Raw genomic sequence first — 12,471 nt, forward strand, 5'->3', positions numbered from 1 at the left:
TTCCTGCTGTTTCTATTTATTAATGTAATACAGAACTTTCTTCAAGAAATGTAAGTGAGCCTTAAACCTGTATCAACTCTATTGCTGATTTGCTCTTTAAAATATGCAACATTCTGAAAGAGTCTGATGCTCTCCATGTGCAGAGGCCCCAGAAGGCTGAGGGGAGCACAGGCCACTGCCCCACCACACATGGGCATGGCCTGCCCAGGCCTCTGTGGTGGAGCACTGAAAGTACATTGAGATAGGCTGCCTCCAGGAGCTCAGCTGCAAAGAGTGAGGACCTGAGATGACCAGAGCAAGCCCTACATACTGAGGCACACAAGGTAACTCCAGGATTGCCCATTCCCCTTGCATAATGTGTCTCTCAGGCAGCAAGGAAGGATGAATAGAGTGACAGATTGAACAAGGAAGAAGCCACCTAGCAATGCCCTGACCTAACGCTAGAGAGGAGGCAAGAGGCGGTGTCCCTCCCAGACCCCAGATCAGGAGTCAGCAGGGGTGAGAATCAATGGCACAGAGGATCATGCCTAAGGTCTCTCATAGTGGGCTCAAAAGAAATGGAGTTCAGCTATGTGAAATGCAGGGTTCTCAGTTTATTTTTTATTTAATTTGAAATGTGTACGCCTGAGTAACTGACACTCTAATCAAGATACAGAACTTTTATCTAACATATTTGCACACCCGTGTTTATAGCCCAAATGACTGCATTAACAAAATGTAGACTAGTCATACAAGTGAATATTATTTTAGCCTTTAAAAAGCATGAAATTCAAACACATTCTATAACGTGGATGAACTTCAAACACATTGTGCTGAATGAGGTAAGCCAGATATAAAGAACACATGTTGTTTGATGCCACTCATAAGTGGTACATAGGATAGTCAAAACCATAAACAGAAAGTAGGATGGTAGTTGCCAGAGGCCTGGTGGCAGCAAGAGGGGTTTGAGGGTGTGGGAGAAAGATTGGGAGTTGTCGAATGGGGACATTAGAGAGATAACAATATCCTGGAAATGAATAGTGGTGATGGCTGTACAACAATATGAATGCGCTGCTTAATGCCATAAAATTGTACACTTAAAAATGGCTAAAATGAGCCCAGCTCGGTGGTACAGTCAGTAGCAAATAGAAGCGCTGAAAGCTACATAGTCAATCAAAGGATCTGATCTCTGGGTTGGACTGAAAATGTGAGTGTGCCTGGAGGGCTGGGAAAAGGGTATTGCAACATTCTCCTGTCTTCCCCTCCCCTCTCTTCCCTCTCTGGCATATGCACACACACTCTGCTGTGAGTCAAGTAAAAACAAAAGATGAAAATAGTAATTTTTAAAAATCATGGTCCCTCCCCCTTTTTTCCCCCTCAAGTTTATTTCTTTCATGAGAGGGAGAGAAAGCCCAACACACCCAATAGGGTCTCAATGCCTCAGTCCATCCCCAGCCAACCCCAGATCATGGGCACATGCATGCCTGTTGTAGTCAGGGAGATCCCAGGATGGAAACTCAGAACCTTCTCATATAAGTCAGCCCCACAGAGTATTGTGCCTCTCCTCTGTGCCACCATCTAGCCCTCAGTAAATTTCATATATGTTTCACTACAATTTTAAAAGATATAGGACATTTCTTTCTTTTTTTTTTAATTCTTTTTTTTTTGGGGGGGGGGCGGGTTGCTAAATGGCATATGCCCTCACCCAGGAGAGATGAATAGAGAAAGAGAAAGTGAGAAATCACCCTCTGGGGGGATGGCAATTCTCCAATTCATTCTCCTCTCCAGATTTCGGGCATGCAAGCACACAGGCCCAGCCTGTGGGTATAGGACCTTTCTATCATTTCGGAAATCCTCACCACCTCCACTACCAGCACTGCCTTTCCTCTTCCAGTTAATTCCCAACCCTTTCGAGGAACTCCTGTTTTGCCTTTTATTACCATGGATTAGTTGTGAGTCTCTTCACCTTCTGGGATACTAATTATCCAGATGTTTGGACATTTGATGGACATTTTTTGGGGGGCATTTTCTTAGTCTTCAGGGTGGATTTTTCTAGGCCAGTGATTCTGTCTTCTACAACTGAGATTCGATTTTCTGTATGATCTAGTCTGCTTTTAATACTTTCGAGAGAGGTTTTGACTTCCCGTATTATAGCCTTCATCTCTAACAGGTCCATTTGATTCTTTTTTATAGTGTGTATTTCCTCTTGTAGATCTTGAAAGAATTTTCTCACCTCCTGGAATTCTTCAGCTCCTTTCTCATGCCTCTTCTGCAGTTCATTGCCTCTTCTCTTCCATCTCTGTTAGCTTTGTCACTATGAATATTCTAAATTCTTTACCTGACATTTCCATGAGTTTCATTGTACCATCTGAGGATGAAGAGGAGGTATTCTTTTCCATTGGAGGAGAGGTATTTTCTTGCTTTCCCATATTTCTTATGACCCTGTGGTGATTTCTAGTCTTCTGATGGATGGTGCCTTTCTTCCTAATTCTTGAAGTTCAATCTGAGCATTTAGAGGTGTGCAGAAGGAGGTGATCTGCAATCTCTCTTCTGTTTTCACTTGGTACTTCAGATTCAGTGGGAATAGATGAATATTCTGACCCTAATCATATTCAGATGTTTGGATCTTGTTTACTTGGACCTGTCTAGACACTTAGTGCATAGAGGCCACTAGAAATGATTCTGGAGGGGGAAGTCTCAGCAGAAAATCTTCGTTTTTGGTCAAGAAAAGCAATATTTCACAGCTGAAATTTAGTATTCATCTCAGAATCTCTTTCTTTTTCGTTCTGTCTCTGTGTCTCGCTCTAGTGAGCACATGTGCCCTCTGGCAATTAAAAAAAGTTTTTTTAATTAAAAGAATTGCAAATTTTATATAAATAATTCCCATACATTGGGTTGTCCGAAAGTCATGACCCATTTTTGCATAGAAAAAAGACATCATGACTTTTCTGAGAGCCTAATACTTTGACCTAGCTCCACCCTCTTAACATAATTTTATGTAATTATGTTACAATGATCAAAACTAAGAAATTAATGATGACTCAATACTGGTAACCAAGCTATAGATTTTATTTGGATTTTACTAATTTTCCCACAAGTGTTGACTTTCTGCTCCAGGATTCAATTCAAGATACCATATTGCATTTAGTCATCATATCTCCTTAGGTTTCTCCAATCAATGGCATTTTCTCAGACCATTTATTTTGTTGTTGTTGTTGTTGTTATTGTTGTACTTGCCAGAGAGAGAGAGAGAAACAGTGAATAGGAAAGTAAGAAACCACCCCCCAGGGAGGAATGGCCATGCCACAATCCCTTCTCTTTCATTCTCAGGATTTTGAGGACACGGGCATCCATTTCTGGCATGACTTTCAAGTCACCTGGTGGCTTGAAATTAGTCCTGGAACTTGGTTTCAGTACTCAAAACATGGTCAGCCATGCCACATGGGAGTCCAGTGCCTTAACCATCATGCCACTTGCTGGCCCCAAGACTTTTTTATTTGATTACTTTGGCTTAATTTTTTTTAGTATGTCTTTGAACTTTACACCTTAAAACAGTTACTAAGGTAGTTCCAGTAGTTTTCTTCTAAATTACTTAGGATTTTCACCATATGTGTTTATATCATCTGTGAAAAAAAAGAAGTTTTAATTTTTTTCTTTTATGCCTTTTATTTATTTTCTTGCCATATTTTACTAATTATGACCTCCAGTCAATGTTGAATAGAAGAAGAAAGAATGGACATTTTTGTCATGGTTACCATCTTAGGGGAAAATAAGTAAAATGTTAGCTGTAGGTTTTTCAGAGATGCTTTTTACCTCATTGGGGACATTCTCTTCCATTCCTCGTTTGCTGAGTTCTCAAAATGAATGAATTTTATTCATTGTTTATCTGTGCCTCTTGAGGTTATTGGTTGTCCTTACTCTGCTAATATAAGTTATAACTGATCTTCAAATGTTAAAATAGTCTTATGTTCCTGAAATAAATTCACTTGGTCATGATGTACAAGAAGGCATCAAAAAGTTTGTGGAAAAAAATGGAATTGAAGTACTAGTTGATTTTGGTGTAAAAAAATAAAAGTTAGAAACCTATGCATAGTTTTTTCAGAATAGACATTTTCAGAATATTCATTGTTGAAGGCCCCTTGCAATGTGCTTCTTATGTTTTTCTGTATTTGATTTGTTAATATTTTTCTCCAGATTGGTCTACATAGACAGAGCCACCTACTCTTGAGGCAGGAAATTTATTGTTGTTGTTATTTTTATTTTATTAAGGTTCATTTCAAGAAAGGCATTGGCCTATAATTACTTTTCCTCTTTTGTTATTCTCAAGTTTTGATGTCAGGCTTATGCTGGACTCAAAATGTATTAAGTGTTGTTGCTTCCTCTCTTCTCTGAAAGAGTCTCTGTTAAAATTGGGCTTATTTATCCATCAAATATTTGGTAGAATTTACCAGTAAAACCCTCTGACCCTGGAATTACCTTTAATTCTGGGAAGATCTTTAATTACAGATGCAATTTATAAAACTGATACAGGGATGTTTAATTTTCTATTTAGTTTGTATCAATTATAAAATTTTATATTTCAAGGAATATATATATTTCTTCTAAGTTGTTTCATTTCAGACGTAATGAGGTTCACATAATCCCTTTACTAGTTCTTTAATGTCACTGGAATCTGTGGGTATCTCTTTATTTATTGTTATTATTCCTGATGTTAGTACCGTTGGCCCTCCATATCCATGGCTTCTGTACCCACCGAATAACCAACCACCAATACAGATAGTCAAATGTACTACACCTTTTATGGAAGGGACTTGAGCATCATCAAATTTTGGTATCTGTGGAGGCACCTGGAGTTAATGCCCTGTGGATACTCAGGATAACTGTATTTCCTATTTCCTTTTTATTTCTTTCTGTTTATCAGTCACACTAGATATTGCCATTTTCTATTTATTATTTCTCACTTCTTCATAGATTGACTAAGCAGCTCTTCTGCTCACTCCTTCAGGGCTCATTCACATTGTTGCATCTACTGGTGGATCAGCAGGGCTAGAATGCCCAAGTTAACCTCACTCACAGGCTTAGTCCTTTATTGTAGCTGCTGGCCAAGTACCTCAGTTCTCTGTCACATGACCTCTTCTTCTACAGTGGCCTCAGGACAGCAGGCCACAAGGGCGAAGGCAAGAACCTCAAGGCCAACTGAGCAGGAGTCCAAAGTCTCCAAAGGAACATAGCATTGTTTCTGTCACATCCTGTTGACAAGGCACTCACAAGGCTGGCTCAGACTCAATACCATTCAGAAATGTATTAGAGATGTGGCAAAGTTTCATTACAAAGGAGCATGTCTTCTTCAAAGGAAGAGCTTTTGGCCATGAAACAGTCTATTACATTCCACAGTCTTGTCTCAAGTTATTTCTGTTCTTTTCACATACACCATATTCTTTCTCCCATCCCAGGATGCCCAAAAGTCTCATCTCAATCAGTCTCAAAGTCGAACATCCTATGATCGACATCAGTTTGATCTGGACAATATACATGGCTCTTCCAGTGTGACTTCTCTATCAGTTTATCTCTTCCATGAAAGAGATAGAGAAGAAGAGACAGGCATCCCCAATGGAGTCATCATGGCATGATCCTACCCCAAGCTTCAGCTAGCCCAGATCATGGGCATGGGTTTACATCCCCAACATGCACAGGGAGACCTCAGGATGTGAACAAAACATCTTCCCATATGGCCTCAGCATCACACAGTATCACATTATTAGTGCACCACCCGGTATGACCTCTCTCTCTTTTTTTTTTGTTTTGGAGAGGTTTTTGCTATAAGACGCGTGTGCTCGCCAGACAGACAGAGAGAGACAGAAAGCGAGAAATCAACCCCCCGGGGGGATGGCCATGCCGCAATCTCTTCTCCATTCTTCTCTCTGGATCTTGGGCACGCACACACACGCACCCGGCATGAGTTTTAAACCACTGGGTCCGGGACTCGAATCACGGTCAACTACATGGGAGTCCAGCGACATAGCCATTATGCTAACTGCTGGTCCCGATATGACCTCTCTTGATATAACCAAACCAAGTTACTCCACAAGCAGGGCAAGGATCACCACAACAGTTACTTTCATCAAAAGGGGCAGGAACATGGCGTACATGGGAGTTATTGGTTCTTACCAATGCTGAGCTCCAGATAGACCAGGATGCCAGAGCTACCAAGTCTAGGGCCAGGAGATATTTTTTGTCATAAGAGAGGTTTTCCAATCCATTGTTTTCTCCATTGTTTTCTGCTCTCTGGGGGGTTCTTTCTTTTTACCTGAAAAGGCCTATGTTTGAAAACAAGTAGCTTTCTCTGTTTCTGACCCATAGAAATTTTGAGTAGTATCAGCCCTTCCTATCCAAGCTAATGGTGTTTGAGGAATAAAGCATGTGTTAGTCTTGTACAGTCGGTGCTTCTGGACCTGGGGTCCCTGTGCCTCCCTGTTCCTCTTGAAAGGCGTGCTGTGTCCCGCCCCCCACTGCATCTTTTCCACTTCAGTTTCCAAGCATGAGCCAATTCTTTTTCCTCTCTACCTGCTCTCTTTCCTTCTTCTTTTTTATTTATTTATTTTTTTTGTTTAGTTGTAATATCTGGTTTACTTTCCATCATTGAACATCTCTGTGGAGTACAAGGGACATTTCCAGTCATGTGGCTGCAGAGGAAGAGGGAGTCCATGCAGGGTCTTCTTGGCCACCAGGCTTCAAGACATGCTGCAGCATTGCACACAGAAGTCCTAGATGAGCTCGTGGGATCAGCTGGGAGGTGTCCTGTCTCTGGTTCTGTATCAGTCTCTCCACGCTGCTCAGCCCCAGCCTGGCTCTCTCTCTTTCACTCCTTCTGTGTATCCCTGGGTGGTCTTGCTTCCTTGGGCAATGACCTCCTGTCAGCACAGGACCCTGGGTCTGAGCATCCAGCATGGAGGGTAGAGTCAGCCCAGCCATGGCCTGGTCTGTTGGCCCTGTCTTCTGTCTCCAGACCCCTTATCACATGGACTTTCACTTTTCTCATCCTACTCTTTTTCTTTCTAATGCCCAGCGTCTCTCTTCTGTGTGACCAAAGGCAAGAAAAGGATTGAGGGGCAGTTCCTTTCAGAGGCTACACTGCTCACCAGGCCTTCCCTGCATCCTGCCAGGCCCCACTCAGCACCCAAACTGTTCTCAGAATTTTGTGCAGGAGACAGTTTTATAAGTGACTGAAGATAAACCCAGAGTTTGGGGTTCTTATTTATTCCTCAACTTCTGTTTCTTTCAGTTACTCCTTGAACTTCACTTTTAATGTCAGTCTTTGTCAAGCTGACTCTGAAATGTAAGACTGGCTCTCAGGGTCCTTGGGCTCTCTCAGTGATCCCTGGAGTGCCTGCTTAGCTGTGGGTACAGGTCTGGCCTAGGATTTGGTGGCCTCTGGGTCTTATAGACACCTGTACACTTCAAGGAGGTATGCAAGGATCCTAGCCTGTAAGCACAGAGCCCAAGGTCAAAATCCCACCTCTGCCCAAGGCCCAGTTTGGGGGTCCCTTCAAATGAGCAACCACAGGCTTAACCCTTTCAGCACCAGGTGACAAAGTCCACTGGTTAAGAACGTGGCAATCCACAGGCTGTGGCCGAGCCTGGTCCCTGTGTCTGTGGGGGACAAATTAAGTTTTAGCCCCATGGCCACAGTGTGCAAGCTGCTGTGAAAGCCTGGGGTTTTCTTCAAAACATCAATGTCAGAAAAGACAGACAAGGCTACAAGAATGTCCCAGATAAAAAGAGACTAAAGAGCCATGGCAATTAACTGCAAAACCTGCTGCTAAGCTGGATCTAGGACTGGAAGGGGTAAAAATGTTATGAAGGACATTACGGGGCCAGTTGACAAAATCAGAATACAAATGGTAGTGAAAGTATTGTGTCAATATTATACTTACTGGAGTTGGTAACTGCCAAGGCTATGTAAGGAATGCCCTTGCTCTTGAGAAACACACCCTGGAGAAAGTGTTTGCCGATGAAAAGCCATAATGTGTTCAACTTCCTCCAAAGTGGTTCAGAAAAATATACATAGACAGGTAGGAAGGTCAGGAATGACAGTGTTATTGGTACATGCATCTGGGTAGAAAGATAGATGGGTGCTTGCAATACTATTTTTATCTCCCAACTTTCCTCTGAGTTTGAATGACTCCCGAGTAAAAAATTTTTAGAAAATGGTTTTGTTTTCTGAGGGCCTGGGCATATGATGCTCCTCCATCAAGCTGCCCCAGCAGCTGATGGGAGCCCTGGGTATGGTCTCCAGTGCCAGAACCACAAGGCAGCCCTGACAGAGGCACACTCAGAGGCTTGACCTGGGTGGGTGGTCACTGAGGCTGTCCCAATCTTTAAGCTAGGGAAAGGGAGGTAGCCCCCAAAAGGTCCCATGCCTCCAGGCTCCAGAATAAAACTGTGTGTACGTTGAGTGGGGCACAGTGTGGTTAGCACGTGCAAATCTGCAGACCACTCAGAGCACCTTCCTGAAAGCCAAGTGCGTCCACGATTGTTGTGTAGACACTAACCTCTTCATTTCGGCTTTACTGGCAAGGCAGTAGCCGCTATTGAACAGAGTAGGGCAAAGTGTCTTCCTTCAGTGTTCAGAATTGGGGGCAGCTGAATACCTGTTGTCTCTCCCCATTTGCTCTGAAGCCCTCCAGGGCCCTGAATGTTTGGATTGATACTCATTGGGCCTGTCTTAAGTTTGGTTTCAGGCACTTTGCAATAAGTGCTTGAAGTGCTCTGGGGCTGAGGAGAGGCACTAAAGAAATCAATATGTGTTCATCATCATCGCAGCAGTTAGGGCTGGCCGTCCCCCACGCCAGGCCCACCAGGGGCACATGCTCTCCCAGGCCGCTCTGCTGGTTTTGCATTCCCCCATGGATGACTGACCAGTTCTGTCTCAATAATGATCAATATCACTTTATCAATGTATCACTATTAACTATGAGTGCTTTATCCGTTTTCCTGCCTCAGAGAAGTGCCTTGCAGACATTGAGATTTATGGTTTGGGGTTGCGTATTCATTTCCTTCCCTCTCTGATCGTGTCTCCTGCCTAGGGTCCAGCCCTGCCTTCTAGGAGTTTGTAGTCTGATAAGAAAGGGAAGAAAGCTTGAACTAAATGGATTTCAGACCTAGTTTTAGTTTTACGGTGCTTGTGCCAGTCTTAACTCTGTTTGGGTATATTTTGGCTTGTTTTGAGAAAGGATGGTGGTCACCCTGACTCCAGGTGCTCAGAGGCTTCAATGAATCTTTCATGCATGAAAACAAGAGAAGTCTTTACACTTGGGCAGCACTTTATAGTGTCTGGGGCTCCTATAGGAATGTTGTTCATTCCATAGTAACTCACCATAATCCTAAAAGGTAGGCAGAGTCGATGGCAGCCCCCCTGCCTTAGTGAAGATTTTGTAGACCCCAAAAGGTTTCAGGGCTCACAGAGCTGTGGGGGCTTATCAATGGCCAAGCTTGTTCCTCCTGTGCCTGCCTAGCCCTGCTTTCTGGAGTGGTAGTTTGAAAGGGATACACCCAAGGGGAGGCACAGCCTGTAGAGAAGTCACAGCCACTTCTGGGTCTGCATGTCATCAGGGCACTGACAGGAAAGAACCTGGGCCTTCTTTGCCCTCCTGTCCTTTGCCCTAGCACGGAATACAGTTCAGTATGAAAGGATGAGCCAGGCTATTTTTGGTCTTGCTTTCTTTCCTTTAAATTGCCAGAAGTTGGGTAACAGTGGAACCTTCAGAAACTACTTTCAGTGTTAACGGTGTATAGGTTAGACTTTAGCGGGAAGGGTCCGTGCGGGCATCCTCTTCTCCTGAGTCTTTCCTTGTGTCCAGTGCTAGGGAGCACGCAGGCCATATCAACACCCTTGTCCTCCAGTGCACCAGTCACCCATCTGCATCTCACTTGGTTCTGTCACAGCTCTCTGATCCCTACCATTGCATTTCATATTGTCAATAACCCTCTAAGGAAAACAGATAAATCTTACTGTCTCCACTTTCTAGGTAGAGAAACTGAGACTGAGAAAAAAGTGTGTGGCTTGACAAAAATTGCCGTGTCATTCCTGGCTTCCCACTTCCCTGAAATATCTCTAATGTGTGCTAATATGTGCTCAGGCAGCTGGCTTGGATTTTTCCCCTATCTCCTCTGGAGGGACCAAGTCCTTCTCTTCTGCCATTGTTAGTCTGTTGTCTCATTTGACAGCCATGGCTTCCTCTCACACTGCTCTGCTGCTGTTCTGGTCCAGGGGCATCCTCTGCTGGACCTGCCACTCTTCCTCCCTGGGCTCGCCGTCTGCAGTCCTGCCACATTGCGCCCACACCACACAGATATCCAAAAGTGCGGAAGGTGCACTGAATACTCCGGTGGCTTCTCAGCAAACCCCACCCTCAGCATAGGGCCCAGGGCCTGCACATGCCATTCCTCTCACCCCATCACTATGGTCCCTATCCTCCTAGGATATGGAAAGTGTCACTCCAGTGTTCTTCATTTCTGGGTGGCAGGAAAGAGTCGGTGCTTTCTGGCTTCCACCCGGAGGCAACTCACAATGGATAGTGTCCAGGTAGGTCACCTGGTAGGTCACTTCCAGGGTAGCAGGAATCTGTGATTCCATTAATTGTTCAACCCAAAGGGGCTTTATAGAAACAAAGGAAACTTCTACTGGCCACGATGCAGGTTTTTTGAGAAACAAGCCCTGCCCCATAAATAACTGTCCAGATCCTGGTGACAACAGATGCACTCTGCAGCCTCTACTCATTGCTCGCTTGACCTGTGACCTCTGACTCCATGTGAGTGAACATGGGCCCACAGTCTGCGGCTTCAGCAGGGCCTGGTGATGGGATGCTATTGACAAGGCATTTATAAATATTTAATCTTCACATTAAAAATATGGGACAGAAGAACCATTAGTAGCTGACAATAAAAGGCATTCTCTACTGATTATTATTAAGAATAAAGGGGCAGATTTGATCAGGCTAAATGACAGTGCTGTAAGTTAGGAAAATGTAAATGAGTGTTTGTTTACAAGGCCGTTAATAGCTCAGGCCTGTGGTCAAGGATCTAAAACTGACCTGTCGATTCCACAGAGTCTGTGCAAAGTACAGACCGTTCATACAAAACAGAATGGATGGTTTATTTACGTCTGGTGCCATTAAGAATGGAGGAGAAAAGTTCAGCCTAGGATAAGAAGCTTAAATCTTGATTTTTTTCCCCTTCCCCCTCTCAAAAAGAATGGTTTCCTTGCATTGTAAATTATCCAACTCTTGTCCTTGGGTTGGCAGCTACTTCAGGCTGGTATAGACATTGCATAATCTTAAATATTGATTCTTGTTAGACTGGGGGGGAAAAAAAAGTCCATGAGCACCGAGCTCTCCTGGTCTGCATGTCCAGGAAATCGCCTTGGTCATAGCTCACTTCTGATGGCTTCTAGCCTCCTGACAGCCAGATCCATTCTGATTAGAAAAGTTCTAGGAGAAAAAGCAACGGTTAGAATCTTTTCTCCATCACAGCAAACACTGGACAGACTTCTACGTAAGTATGTTTCCTCAAGTGTCCCCCAGAGCTTTCTGGGCAGAATAAACCCAAAATGATCCAAAGCCTATCAGCCCTTATCACTCCCCCAGGTTAAGCTCCCCCACTTCGGACTAGGAGCAGCCCTGCCCAACTGAGGTCTTCCAACATTGGTGACAATACGTGCCTCTGCAGAGAGTGACGGGCTTCCCACAAATGCCCATCTCCTCCAAGGACAGTGTGGCGTAGAACTGGAAGTGCTGGCATAGTCTATCCCACATGCTAAAGAAATGACGCCCTTTTAGAAAGAAAATCATTTTCATAAGGCTAAACTATGTGGTGTGGTGTTTGCAGCTGTACCACCAAGTCCCCCAGGCATTGAGATAATTAAGGCTTGGGTTTTAGGAGAATGAAGAGAATGGTCTTTGTGTAAATCCATTAGGGTTAAAAATGAGCCACTTCTCATCCCTCCTGCCGCACAGACCACTTAGTGCTGGTGGAGGAAAACTGCAAACATCGCGCAGAGAACATGTTTCCTTTTCCCAGGCTCCGCGTCCAAAGAGCGCAAAGCCACTTCCGTGACTAAATGCAGAGGGAAACCGAACTGTAAAGCATTTCTTCAGTTTGGCAACTTGTGGTACAATTTCGTGAAATGCAATTAATTTTTTTAGTCCTCTGTGGCTACAGGTTTTATTATCTATTATCTAGCCAGTCAGCTCTGGTTACCTGCCAGTAGCTTTGAAGGCAGGGAGATCTGTGGACTGATTTCTTGTTTGGTGTTCAAAAGTCCTGTTTCTAAAAATTGTTTAAATTAGTAAAAAAAAAAAAAAAAAGATTGTTTGCAAAGTGAAATGATATGTTTTATATGTTAAAATGGTGCAAGGTGCTTCTCAGATAATGAAGAATTTTCCCCAATGGGGTGCTCTTGCTATGCTCTGCAAGTCTTAGGAGAAATTCTCA

This window comes from Tupaia chinensis, unplaced genomic scaffold (genome assembly GCF_000334495.1).
Source record: "Tupaia chinensis unplaced genomic scaffold, TupChi_1.0 Scaffold000197_1, whole genome shotgun sequence".
In the NCBI taxonomy this organism is placed as follows: Eukaryota; Metazoa; Chordata; class Mammalia; order Scandentia; family Tupaiidae; genus Tupaia; species Tupaia belangeri.